Consider the following 14,169-nt stretch of genomic DNA (forward strand, 5'->3'; position numbering starts at 1 on the left):
TATCTCTGTATTGATTTTGAGTTAATTTCTATAGCAGTAAATGGGATTTAATAATGATAACATGATTGTTGGTTATATTTGTAATTATCCTTATTGTTGAGTGTCTGAGAGATTCTATCTAGTGTCCAAAATGTCAGAAAAATTTAGAAGCAATTTCATTCTTTATTATTCAAAGGTAAATCTTTATGTTTAGGATTGGAACCCAGGTTGGAAAGGGCTCACAACATTTACTTTTTTAATAACTATGTAAAACTGGTCAATATAATGTCTTACATCGTAACTGAGGAACTAGCACTGAGGCAGAATAATGTGTCAGAGTTAACCCATGATAACTGTACACCATCCATCAGAAGACAGGGCTTGTTGCAAAACTCATGTTCTCTTAATTCACGAGAGAGATCATTGTGGAAAATAACAGGGAAAACATTTGTAGCCTAAACTTCTTTGTCTTGTGTAAAGTATTCAGAGACTATGGGAACTTGTTAAGACATCTTCTCATTGGTACACATGTTAAATGACATATATACTGCATTAAGGTCATAGTTTCTGACAAAGAATCCATATGGATGCAATTTGGGGAAAAGCTGAGCATTCTGAATCCAGATTTAAATCTTTGCTGATACAGTGAAAATTAAATTATTCATAAAGCAGTTTAAGAAGGTAGGATTTTATTGTTTAGTCATGTCTGACTCTTCATGACTCCATGGATCATAGGGTGACACACACACCTCCTGTACTCCACTGTCTCCCAGAGTTTGGTCAAAATTATGTTCATTCAGACAATGATTGCTTGGGGGAAGAATTTTGGTTATGGGATAGATCTAGAGGCATGGCAGAAATTATGGATGTATAACTATAAAATGACAATGTCTACAGCATATAAAGATGTTTTACAGTTGGCATCTACTCCCGACAAGAATTGCTAGAATGTTCAAGGATAAATCTGAAAAATGTTGGAAGTGTCATTAGATACCTGGATCATATTACCATATTATTATATTATTATTATATTATTATAGAATTTATTGGCCAAGTGTGATTGGACACACAAGGAATTTGTCTTGGTGCATATGCTCTCAGTGTACATAAAAGAAAAGATACATTCATCAAGGTACAACATTTACAACACAATTGATGGTCAATATATCAATATAAATCATAAGGATTGCCAGCAACAAGTTATAGTCATACAGTCATAAGTGGAAAGAGATTGGTGATGGGAACTATGAAACGATTAATAGTAGTGCAGATTCAGTAAATAGTCTGACAGTGTTGATGGAATTATTTGTTTAGCAGAGTGATGGCCTTCGGGAAAAAACTGTTCTTGTGTCTAGTTGTTCTGGTGTGCAGTGCTCTATAGCGTCGTTTTGAGGGTAGGAGTTGAAACAGTTTATGTCCAGGATGCGAGGGATCTGTAAATATTTTCACGTCCCTCTTCTTGATTCGTGCAGTATACAGGTCCTCAATGGAAGGCAGGTTGGTAGCAATTGTTTTTTCTGCAGTTCTAATTATCCTCTGAAGTCTGTGTTTTTCTTGTTGGGTTGCAGAACTGAACCAGACAGCTATAGAGGTGCAAATGACAGACTCAATAATTCCTCTGTAGAACTGAATCAGCAGCTCCTTGGGCAGTTTGAGCTTACTGAGTTGGCGCAGAAAGAACATTCTTTGTTGTTCTTTTTTAATGATGTTTTTGATATTAGCTGTCCATTTGAGATCTTGCAATATGATAGAACCTAGAAATTTGAAGGTTTCTACTGTTGATACTGTGTTGTCTAGTATTGTGAGAGGTGGAAGTATGGAAGGGTTTCTCCTAAAGTCTACCACCATTTCTACGGTTTTGAGTGTGTTCGGTTCCAGTTTGTTTTGGTTGCACCACAAGGCTAGTCGTTCGACCTCTCGTCTATATGCGGATTCGTCATTGTCTCGAATGAGACCAATCACTGTTGTGTCATCTGCGAACTTCAGTAGCTTAACAGATGGATCATTGGAGATGCAATCATTGGTATACAGAGAGAAGAGAAGTGGGGAGAGCACACAGCCTTGGGGGGCCCCTGTGCTAATTGTACAGGTATTTGATGTGATCTTGCTTAGCTTCACCTGCTGCTTCCTGTTTGTTAGGAATATGTGGTGGACATGTGTTGAAGCGAAAAGATATTGGACTAAAATACACACATGGTAGGAGAAAATGATCAAAAAACATATAGACTTTAAGTCAGAAGTTTTTTTCTTGGGAATTATACCTGAAATATATACTAGAGATTTAAAATATTTGATTGTGAATATTATTACATCAGCCAGGATTGTGTTTGCTAAAAATTGGAAAAATGAGAAATTACCTTTGCAAAATGAAATTATTAGGAAGATGATGGAATGTGCAGAGATGAGTAAATTGACATTTGAAATTAGAGAACAAGGAGCTAAGCAATATTATAAAATATGGGATCTATTTTACCATTGGTTAGAAGGAAAGATATGTTAGAAAAGATTTTTTAAAGAAGAGGTCAAGATTAAGAGAAATAATTTGAACTAAACTAATTTAGGAGAATGGAATGAATAATGTTATTAGAAAAAATACCACTTTTTAATTAAAAATTGATTGAGTAAGAGACCTGGACAATATAAGACAGATGTATGAAAGAGATGTTTATTTTGAAATTGCCCAAGAAGATATGTAAACATCCCACCAACACATTGTAATTGGTTTGATGAGATTTTTATGTTTGTTTGTTGTTAAAAAATAAATAATAATAATAAAAAAATTATGTTCATTGCATTGATGACACTACTTAACCATCTCATCCTCTTCTATCCCCTTCTCCTTTTGCCTTCAATCTTTCCCAACATCAGGATCTGTTCCAATGAGTCCTCTCTTCTCATTTGGTAGCCAAACTATTCAAGCTTCAGCTTCAGTATCTATCTTTCCAAACAATAGTCAGGGCTGATTTCTTATAGGATTTGACAAATTTGGTCTCCTTGCAGTCCAAGGGACTCTCAAAAGTCTTCTCCAATGCCGTAATTTGAAAGCATCAATTCTTCAGTGCTCAGCCTTCCTTATGGTCCAATTCTCACAGGCATATATTGCTAAAGAAGGTAGGATAATTATGCCTAAAAGAACTTTCCACAAACATTTTAATCCTGTAGATTAGCCACTGAATTATTGTGTGCAAGAGTTTCATTGTCAAATGGATAGTATTTCCATTTTTATGAGTTTTGAAACAATTGTGCAATATTAGTAGCATTGGCCTTTTTCAAGCCCTTCAAATTGTCTTCTCAACAGAAGAGAAGACAAGTTTTGGGGTAGAAGATCCCAAGTCTCAAGTTTTGGGGTAGATCTCAATGACAGTCTTTTTCACCACAAAATGATAGTCTCAAGTAGTGTCAGTCTAGCAGATACTCTTTAGTCAAGTTTCTGAGTGAAAATTGTTCTGTTTCCTCATGTTCTAAAGCATCAGCAGAAAGGTCATTTTGTTTAGTTGGAGACTGAGCTTATAACTGGGAGATAAACAGCTCTGTGATATCCTGGGCAAGGTTTGGGGGTGAGGAGGAAAAAAAGAAGCAACGTGGTATAGGCTATGATGAACAGATTACCTTCTTTTAATGGTGGAAGAAATATGGGCTGGAAACGTATTTATCTGAGGATAAGCCAGCTCTTGTTATATAGTATTCTCAACAATTATTGTGAATTCCTCTAAAATTTCTATAAGTGGACATAATCATCATTTTGCACGGGGATGGGTTTCAATTGAATTATAAACAAACAAGATCCTATAGGACATCTTTCATTCTGGTCAATAGATACTATGGTTCATAGACCAAAATAATGTTCACTTCATAGATGCCTTCCACTGAACTGGTTCCAACATTGCTGGACTAAGTCCAGTATTCAACCACTTCAGTAGTCTATCAAATGTCTATCAAATATGTCTCCTGTATGTGACTGACAATTGTCAGTAAAGCTTGTGTTGTTCAGTTCACCAAGGAGCACATTTGTTTTGCATTCTTCAACAGGTGGGCTTTGTGCCTGATAACTTGCAAACTAATTAAGGCTACTGGCTTTAGGCCCATTCACATAGGCTTTAGCCCTTGCAGGGGGAAAATGTGTCAGCAAATTGGTCCTTTTTCAAGGTGTCAGATTGGAGGTGGAAATTTGCTATTCCCAGCCCAGGTGTGGAAAGGATGTGGGGATTATTTTCCTCCCATGGGGTAAAAACAAAGAACACTATTAAAGCTTGATGAGATGGAAAAAAAGGCTGCCTGCAGGAGGGCTAAATCTTCCCCTGGGGAAACCTGAGCTGTTAGCCATGTTGGTACATTGCCTGCCAGGTTGCATGGTGAAAGGAAAACTTGCCCCAAGTGGGAGCGGGATACAGAAGATTGGAGGAGTCAAAAATGGAAAGGGGAAAACAGTAAGTCTCAATTTCTGTAAAGTTAGGAATAGATGAAGAAAAACACAGCTTTACTGATCATAATTGGAATGTTTATAGGCCATCAAAATTATTAAGAGAAAGCAGATGAGACATTTATTGATTCTTGTCTAGCTCAAAGAATTGACAACTCATCCAGTGTGATGACTGTTGGTCCCAACTGCAGTGGACTTCAAGTACCAGAGAGTGTGCATCCAATTAGTAGGACATTGGATAAAAACTGATAAACGTCTACAAAAGGAGATAGACCTGTATGTGCCCTCTTTGAGGTGCACACACAAGACCTGAGGGCTGAATTTTTGAGAGTGCCAGCTTTCCAGTTGCTTCTACATGTGGCTTTCAGACAAAATTTAATTGAAGCAATTTTAAACTGATAAGATATATCCTCATGCTTATGAAAAATCTCATTTATTCCTTTTGTGCATCAAAAGAAAAACAAGAATGAGAAATTGGTAGCCTCAAAAGACATGTCTCAATCCAAATAATTAACAGAATCAGAGAGTTGGGAGGGACTTTGGAGGTTTTCTGGTCTGACCCCCTGCTCCAACAGGAAACCCTTATATCATTTCAGACCAATGGTAGTCCAATCTCTTCTTAAAAATGTCCAATGTTGAAGCACCCACAACATCTTGAGGCAAGTTGTTCCACTGATTAATTGCTCTGTCAGGAAGCTTCTCCTTAGTTCTAGGTTGCTTCTCTCCTTGATTAGTTTCCATCCATTTCTTCTTGTCCTGCCTTCAGGTGAGGAATCCAAGTCTCAAATCCCTAAAATATCAGCAACCTGTGGTCCCTGTCTGTGCAGCAATGATACCTAATGTAGCTTTGCTTATTGATGACAATGTTGTTAAGTGAGTTTGAGGGTAGTCAGGAGCCACATATGGGAGACCATCTATGAGTCAGGAACAAAACCAAGGTTCTGTAGGCAGAGGGGCATATTGTACATTCATTTCCTTGGTTCCAGTCAAACATTCAGATGGCAGGTGGTAGAAATGACTTTAGCCTGTGATCATAGAAAGAGACTGAACAGACAAATGATCCAGTTTTCTTGCATATGTACAAAGATATATGTCAAATGTCCCTTGCTAAACAGGGCAATTCTACCGATCTAGTCTTTGACTGCCTTTATCTCCATCCGTGTCAACAAGCTAGAACACTTAGCTTATATGTAGACTGATACGTCTTTCTAATATTTAAAGAGATTTGGGAAAGATTTGTACTGTATTTTCAGTATTATCATCTACTCCAGTGGCCTTGGCCATGCCACTTATCTTTATACCTCGTTGTTTCATAAAAAGGAAGAAGAAGAGAAGGGAATAAAGGCCATAATTACTTATCTCATAAGACGGTTGCAGGCATTAATTAGTTAGTTTACAGAGTTCTTTGAACATGAAAAGGTGCTATGTTGTGAACATTCTATGCATTATTATGGTTAATTAAAATGCTCCTCATTGCTTCCTCTGACTTTGATGTACTTTGTTTACTATTTACTTGGGCTCACTCCTCCTGCCTTGTTGTGCTTCAAAATCAAAAGCATTTCAAATCAGGAATCCTACTGCCATGATTAATTCTCCATTCCCCCCCCCCCCACTTTGCATGTTTGCTTCCTAGAGGAAACAAATCTATAGTTAGAAGTCAAATGAATGATTACTGCTATTGTATCTTCATTAGTACAACTGGGAAGACCAATGCTGTTTTTGATGGGAATTTTGGCTTTCAAAAGTTGGCTCCACACCCAGCTTCCCCAAGGTGCTTCTGGTTGGAGACTAATTCTAATCTCCCCAAGGTTGGGCAATTTATTTTAATGGTCTACCTCTGAGACATTCATCTAAAACTTCTGCTATTACACTGAATGGATTAGAAGAATCACTAATAGGAGTATTAGGCAGGTTTTTACACACTTAAAGCTTTTAACATTACAACACTAACACCTGAACCAGCTGGAAAGGGAAAAGGGAACTTGTGCTGGGGAAAAAAGTGTGTAGTCCCCATCTATGGCTGGGGGTGAAGGCTTAAAAAGGCTACCCAACCATGAATAGAAAAGGACTAATATTGCTAGCCTAAAAAGATCTGGAAATATGTCCGTTTTGAAAACGCTGCACATTCATAGTCAGGTGATATGCATACATGTCTTTTTATAAATGATGTGATTCTGGTTGAAATTGTGTAAGTTTTATGGGAGCTTTTAAATTGCAGGAGAAAAAGAAAAGAAGTATGATATGGCTCTGATTTCTCCATCTTGTGTTGGTGTCAGAGTTTGGATAGTTGAATGATGTGTCATTTATTGGGAGAGGAAAAAAGGAAGCAGTGTAGAACAAATCAAGGAGAGAACCAACCTAGAACAAAGGAAATATTTCCTGACGGTTAGAACAATTAATCAGTGCGTCCAGAAGTTTTGGGAGCTCCAACACTGGAGGTTTTTAAGAAGAGACTGGATACCCATTTGTCTGAAATGGCATATAATGTTTCCTGCTTGAGCAGGGGGTTTGAGTAGAAGACCTCCAAGGTCCTTTCCAACTCTGTTATTCTGTTTTAGCTAAAGCAAAAATATGGTGAAGAGTTTAATGAAAGTACATGTGGCTGTTTTTGAAACTGATGAGTTCATTATTTTATGATATCAGTACTTGGAGTTGTTAATTGTGAAATTCATGGGCAATCAAATCAGGAGAGATCAAGGTCATCTTCTTGAGATGATATATAATTAACAAATTATATATGCCACAAGAATGGCTGAATGGCTTTAAATGTAAATTTAAAATATAATAGAAAACAACATTATCAGTTTTTGCAGTTCATGCAGTTTATTTTTAGAAAATGGTATCTTGCCATTGTGAAATGCACCTGTTGGAAGAAATGTCCATCTGGGTTCAGTTCCAAGTGGAGAAAAATACACTGAAAATATGGAGACTGCTTGGAAAGACGGCTTAATGGTGGACAGGTTCACATGGTTTGAAAAGGGGCCGAGATGCTGAGCGCGCCTTGGTTTTAAGCCCTCTCTGAGCTTTGAACTTCCTGGGGCACAGGAAGAGTATCCTGATTGGTTGTCAGACTCCCAGGAGGTGGAGGTCTTAGCTAGCCTTGCTAGCTGATGTAATCTTCCTAGGTTCAGTGTGGTGTGTTTCTGTTGCTAGATGGGTCCTATTGTGTTTCAGATGATGGTCCCATTGACAAAGGTGGGGAGAATGAGTTTCTGCCTCTGGCCCATTGACAATGGTGTGAGGGGGGAGGCAGGAAGGTGGGAGCTGCTTTGTCTTTAAAACATGTTTCTCCATTTCTCATCCAGGGAAATATATGATGCTTTTTTAATATTTCCTAAAATATTATTCTAGGAGAGGGGTGGGTGCTAACTTCCTACACACCACAGCATTGAACTACTCTGTGCCGGATCCATTGCTTCACTCTCATGAGTTTGGCATACAATATGAACTGTATGTATTTTACATGTGGTCCAAGACAATTCATCTTCACTCAGTGCTGCCCAAGCAAGCCCAAAGATTGGACACCTGTGACGTAAAGGAAAGAAAGCCAGGGTAATCTGGCAGCAAATTGGACTGGTCTTTAAATCCTAGATTTTATAATACCATGTACAAATTCAGCTATCAGTCGCCATTCAACATAGCATGTGATTCTGGACTTCAGGGTAGACTTTTCAGGCCTTGGCCTTTGAACCTCTCCCTATGTCGAAGTGGGTATTTGGATGACTTGTTAGATTAGTCTATGATGGCAATTGGGCAATTATGTGTTTTGATAACGTTTGATTTCTGTTTAAAATTGAATCCAAAGGATTAACATTCATGTAAAGATTTTTTTAGATTAGTCCATGGTGGCAATGGGGCACCAACTGTTGTTTCTTTACCATCTCCACCCTCTCTGTTCTCCCGAGCAGAGAAATTGCCTTGTCCCTCTACTCTAGTGATCAAATCTTCAATCAGGGAGGAGACATCAGCCAAAAAGAAATGATTCTTGCCTACTCTAGGCTTTACAGCAATATTTCTCAATCTTGGCAACTTTAAAATGTGTGTCTGGCTGGGGAATCCTGGGAATTAAAATCCAAACATCATAAAGGTTGAGAAGCACTGCTTTAGAGAGTTACATTTCCAGGTGCAATGTCAGGCATCTTGACTTAAAAAAAAAAAGCAAACTTCAGGAGACAGAATTTGAAGAGGTCTTTATGATGCTAGTTAAAAGCAAAACAAAGCACCATGCTAGAATTGGATTGGTGAATATTCTATCAATATATGACAGGTTCACATGCACACAAAAAACGTCATGTGAATGAGCCATAGATTAAAATTTAATCTTGAATTGCCACTAAGAATAATAGGAAAGGATCCTTTTTCCTGAATTAAAAGCTTCCACTATAGATTTAAGATCGCTAACATTAGCTCTGATATATGTGTATTTGTGCACACAGGTACCTTCATATATGCATATCTGAAAGTCGTTTTTTCTCTTTAACGCTGTAACAATTCAACAGCTGTCTTGGTTACAAACCAAAGATTTGCTGAGAACATGTTAGAAGGAATCAGAAAAGCCGAGAAAAGGTCACAAATAAGCACCTTAGGAACAATGAAAGCTTTTCTCCATGTAGCAGTGGGAGCGTTGCAAAAGGAGGAGGGGGAAACACCCTGAAAAGGTATTAATCAGAAGTGGCTATAAATCCTCTGGAGTTTTTGCTCTTATGAAACTCCTTGGAGAAAGTCTTGAAGGAAATGCAGGTCAAAGCCCAAAAAAGCTCTTGATCAGAGATTGCTAGAGGAAAATCTTCCCAGATGCCTTTTAATAGGCTGCAATCACCCCAGGAGTGGGAAAGCCAAGTGTGCTTGAAGCATGGTTGCAGTTCCTAATAGGTCTTGTCACACTTAAGGCCCTGCAAGCGCCATCCACCGAACAGCTGAAACTGGCTGGTGATTCATAAAGCCAACAGTTTAAAGTTTATTATGATGAAAGCACTTAATGACAGCCATCGCTAGGGGCCCATCATTTATAAAGCTGCGCTGAGTATTAGACATGTAGCATGACCACCAATTTTGTGTCACAATTGCTACCATAAAATGACCTTTGGTGATTTTTGCTGCATGTGGTGGACAGCTCTTCTTTCGCATTAGTGCTCTGTGGCTTTTCTTTGCAGACTATTATGCTGTCTAAAGCTTATTTGGCACTGTCGTGAGCCTCAACCCTTGTTATTACCCCAAAGGCCTGTCGAAAAGGGCGGGGAGAGGGAGGAAGGGGGGAGGAGGGAGAAACCCTCTCATGCTCTATTATGGCACCCCCAGTCAAGCAATTCCTTGGATAGTGTGACAATTTAATATATACATATTCTTCCATTGTTAATCACATTTCTTTCTTTTTTAACTTCTCCTGTTTATTGTATATCGTACCTAACATCTAATTGGATGGAAATGAAATCCGCACCTTACCTTATTAGGCAAGTTGGGAGTAAAGATTTTGAGTAGTAATTCTCCAATGGATAAAAAAAAAAATCTATCCACCAAGCTAGCCAAAAATAAGTAATAATACCACTCAGGGAAAAAAAAAAGTACATCCTGGAAGATTATCTTGGGTTTAAATGCAGCACTTTATTCGCTGCACATGGAACATAATTTTACAGGCTAAATAACCAGCACAGATTTCCAAGGAGAACAATATTAACAACAAGCCTACTTACCAACCAGTTTAAATGCCCACTGCCTTTAAAATGTGTGCATAATTTTATAAACCATATAACATTTCACTATGCAATTTCTGCTGATATCTGCTGCTGTATTAGATTTTATGTAAAGCTTCCCCCCCCACCCAATAAGGTGAATTGTTACATGACAAATGCATCTTCCACCATTATCATCTGCTGTTTGTGTTTAACAACAGGAGTCCCTTCTCTAACAAAACTGTTGTAATGGCTGTACAAATTACTCAGCTGAAAGCTTTTCACCAAACCAAACAGTATTAATCAGCAGTTCTTAGGAAGGTGCTAATTAAAAACAATTTTCTTCCTCAGTTTGCAATACTAAGCCATCTTCACTTGCACTGTTTCCAATATGCAGCTACTGTATACACTCCCATAATAGGGCCTCTATTAACTCCTGAATCTCCTGTTACCTATTTTATTACATTCCTGTTTTCCAGATTTATGGACTTGTTGACATTTTAGATGTCACAGCATGATCTGTTTAATCATTTAAAAACTACATGAAATGAAAATGGGCCGTGAGGGACAGAAGGCTAAGAGCCATTTACCAAGTCAGAGAACACAAAGACCACGGGCAGAACACTTAGTTTGGTTAGCATTTTTCGGGATTTTCTTTCTTTTTTTTAATCCCAACACAATTGCTGTCCCACACTACTGTAGTTTGTTTCTGATAAAAACCAATTCTGTTGAATTCAATTTTAGCACCAGAAGCTTTTTTTAAACCCTCCCTCTTTAAAAATATGGAGGGTTTCATCCTGGGAAAAATAGCTCAAACTTTTAGAGAGTTTTTGAAAACTTGGCAATTGTTGAATTTTGAGATAAAGCAATATACAACAAGCCAGGAGTGTTAATGAGAAGGTTTAAAAAGAGATCCTGTTCAGTCAACACAGAGGACTGATTTTTTAAAATCAAGGTTGGACTATCAGATGCACCTACTTAATCACTGGTCTGCCTGACAGCCATGCTTATCTGAGATATCAGTAGAAAGAAAAAGAACTACAGAAGTATGGGAATTCAAGGTATATTTAGAATGGTGAAGAGAAGAATACATGGAAACATTATAGATTTGTTGTGTAGAAAATGGTGCAGGCTTGTTTGCTGAGGACAAAATGCAAGTCTAGAAGCAATGGGAATCCAACGGGAGAAACAATAAGAAAGTTCTTCCAGACAGAGAATAGAAGTGGGAAGGCAAAGGGCTGTGTATTCCTGGGATGTTGAAGTAAAGGTTGGATGGAATGTGTTGAAAGTGTTTGCAAAATAAAAGTACTGAGCAGAGCAGCAGACTTGGTGACCATCGACAATCCTGCCTTCTTTCTGGACAGAGAGATCGGATATACATTAAAATAATATGAAACAATCTTGATCCCAACGTTGGTTCCTTATGAGGCATGAGTTTTTGTAGATAAGCTGTTTCTCCCTCAGCAAAAACCCTTATCTGCACAATTTCCAGGTTACTTCATGCTTTTGTTAATATGGGCTGCAGCTTATGAAAGCACATAATAAATCATATAGGTATTAAGGTGCCAAAGGTATCTTTGTCATTGTTGCTTCAACAGACTAATAAGGTATTTGGATTTTTGGCAGAAATAACACAAGCTGAATTGTTTCCAAAAAAACCCCCCACAAACCTGTGTGTGCAAAGACCTCACAAAATGTCATAGTGGGATTGTGTTGTGCAGCAGATCTTATACATCTGGTTGCGCATGCAAGGAAAAAAACCATCCTTGGGTTTACTTTGTGTGATTGTACAACTTCTTAGGAGTAGATATTTTCCAGATGTTTTTTAAACTTTTGGCCCTATCATTGGACAAAGTGATTTGGAATGTAATGGCATAACAACAAGCCCAGCCACTTGACTGAGATAGGCAACTGTAGAAATGAAATGAAATAAATAAAAACAATTTGTCAATTACTTTTGAGGAGTGAAAATGTTGCATATGGCAGGGAGAATAAGATGGGCCAAGAGTTTAAAAAGAAAACCCCTTGATATTAGAATCATTAAATCTATATGGGAGATATTTTGGATTTTTATTACATCTTGCCCACGAGTTTGTGCTCATTATGTTTCACTAAAAAAAACATATTATCTGTGTATTGTATGGATTTTGGAATAGAACAGAATATACTTCTCTGTAATCACGAATTTATGGCTCTCTGGTAATTCACATGTTTCTATAATCTTTTAGATTTCCCCATATCCTTCCCCCACCCCCAAAGATAGTGCTTTATGGAATGACTCTGTATATCCAAGTAACTATATGCTTTTAGAAAGCCTATTTTTTAATTTGGGCACCTCATACAATTTCACCCGGGTATGGGATTGAAATGGCATTTGTTCACTTTTAGATGACCTTTTGTGTGAGCACGATGGGAGTAGTGCATCCATTCTTGGTCTGTGATTTCGTAGAAGCGATGGGAATCCAACCATAGGATTGGTCAGAGCCATTTGGGCTTAATGCTTAAGGCACCAGTCTAGACACCAAGAGTCTGTGAGTTCTAGTCCTGCCTTAAGTAGGAAATCTGGCTGGGTGACCTTGGGTGAATTCTCTCAGATCAGCCTACCTCATATTGTTGTTATGGAGAAAATAGGAGGAAGTATTAGATACTATATGTTCGTTACCTTTGTATTATTTATAGAAATAATAAAGGTGGGGTAAAAATAAATAAATAAATCTTTCTGAATCAACACCAGGGGTTGGAAAATAATCAAGTTATACACAAATACGACTAGGGTCTTTTTTGTTGTTTTTGCTGAAAATGGCATTTTTACAAGAGCGTGAGGCCTGGCCCATTTGCATATGTGATTTCTTTTTTGAAGGGGAAATACTTTCTTCAGCTGAGGGATGGAACAACCCTGCTGGAGAATGTTCATATTTCTTTCCTAAACTCTTGAGTGACAAGGGTGAGAATGTTACAAGCACTCACACTTTAAGAGCATGTTGCATTCAGTCCTCAGGGATGAATAACCAGAGACTTTCTGCCATTTTCATGCTTTTGATCCTATCTTGCCCTACTGGCTGTTCTTTTTCTCCAACCAACCTCATCTTGCCTTTGCCTTTTGTCTCCTTCCTTCTTTCCTGCCTTGATCTGAATTGATTTCACTGGAACTTGACCTTGCCCTCCATTAGTCTCTGCACAAGTATTGCCTTAGATTATGCGGATTCTTTGGCTGAAGATGTGACATATTGTCCCTAGTGTGCCGATTGGGGCAGAATACCCTTTTAATTTATGTAACCTTGCAAGGAAAAAAAAAACCCAAATGTGCAGAATACAAGTTAAATATTCAGAAATTAAAGGGGAAAATAGTTCTTATTTTATCATAGTATGTGCATAGCAATAGAAAAGAAAACAAATCTTACTACTGCATGTAACACTTGTAACATTGCCCGACATAATCTTTGATGCCTCTTTTACTAATCTCTCTCCTTTGAAAAAAAATTGTGTTCTCTTCATCTTTAATCTTGACAAAATCACTTTGCAGACTTTTAGAAACCATGTTTTAGAAAACTACTTTTTAAAAATCTTACAAGATGTCTGTCATATGCCCATTATGTTGTTACTGAAATCAGAATTTTTCCTCCTGCAACTTTTATCAAGAGGAGGCTCAGAAACTATCATTCAGTTTAAAAAAGCCCCTTCAGGAGCAGCTTACAAGCCCATAAGAAAAGTTTCACCAATTATTATTTCCATTGATTGTTGATGATTAATATCTGATTTAACTTTAAGGGACTCATTCAGTTTAACTTCCATTCATACAAAATGGAGCATATATCCCCATCACAGTGTGTGTTTAACTGAAATAAATTTAATTTATTTAAATTTTGTTCAAGTTAATTTATGCTCACAATCACTGTTAATAATCTTATTTTTAAAAAAAAAATATTAAAACCAGCTTTTAATTATAAAAAGTTGCTATTTGGAGGAGCAGAAGTAACATTCAAAGAACTAGAATGTGTGCTTAATTAAACCAATATGATGATAATTTTAGAAGGGGTATCCCACCACAAAGCAACTTTATTTTTTTCCAGAGAAATAGGAGGGGGGAAAAACCAGAGAATT

Source organism: Ahaetulla prasina, chromosome 1 (assembly GCF_028640845.1).
Source record: "Ahaetulla prasina isolate Xishuangbanna chromosome 1, ASM2864084v1, whole genome shotgun sequence".
NCBI lineage: Eukaryota > Metazoa > Chordata > Lepidosauria > Squamata > Colubridae > Ahaetulla > Ahaetulla prasina.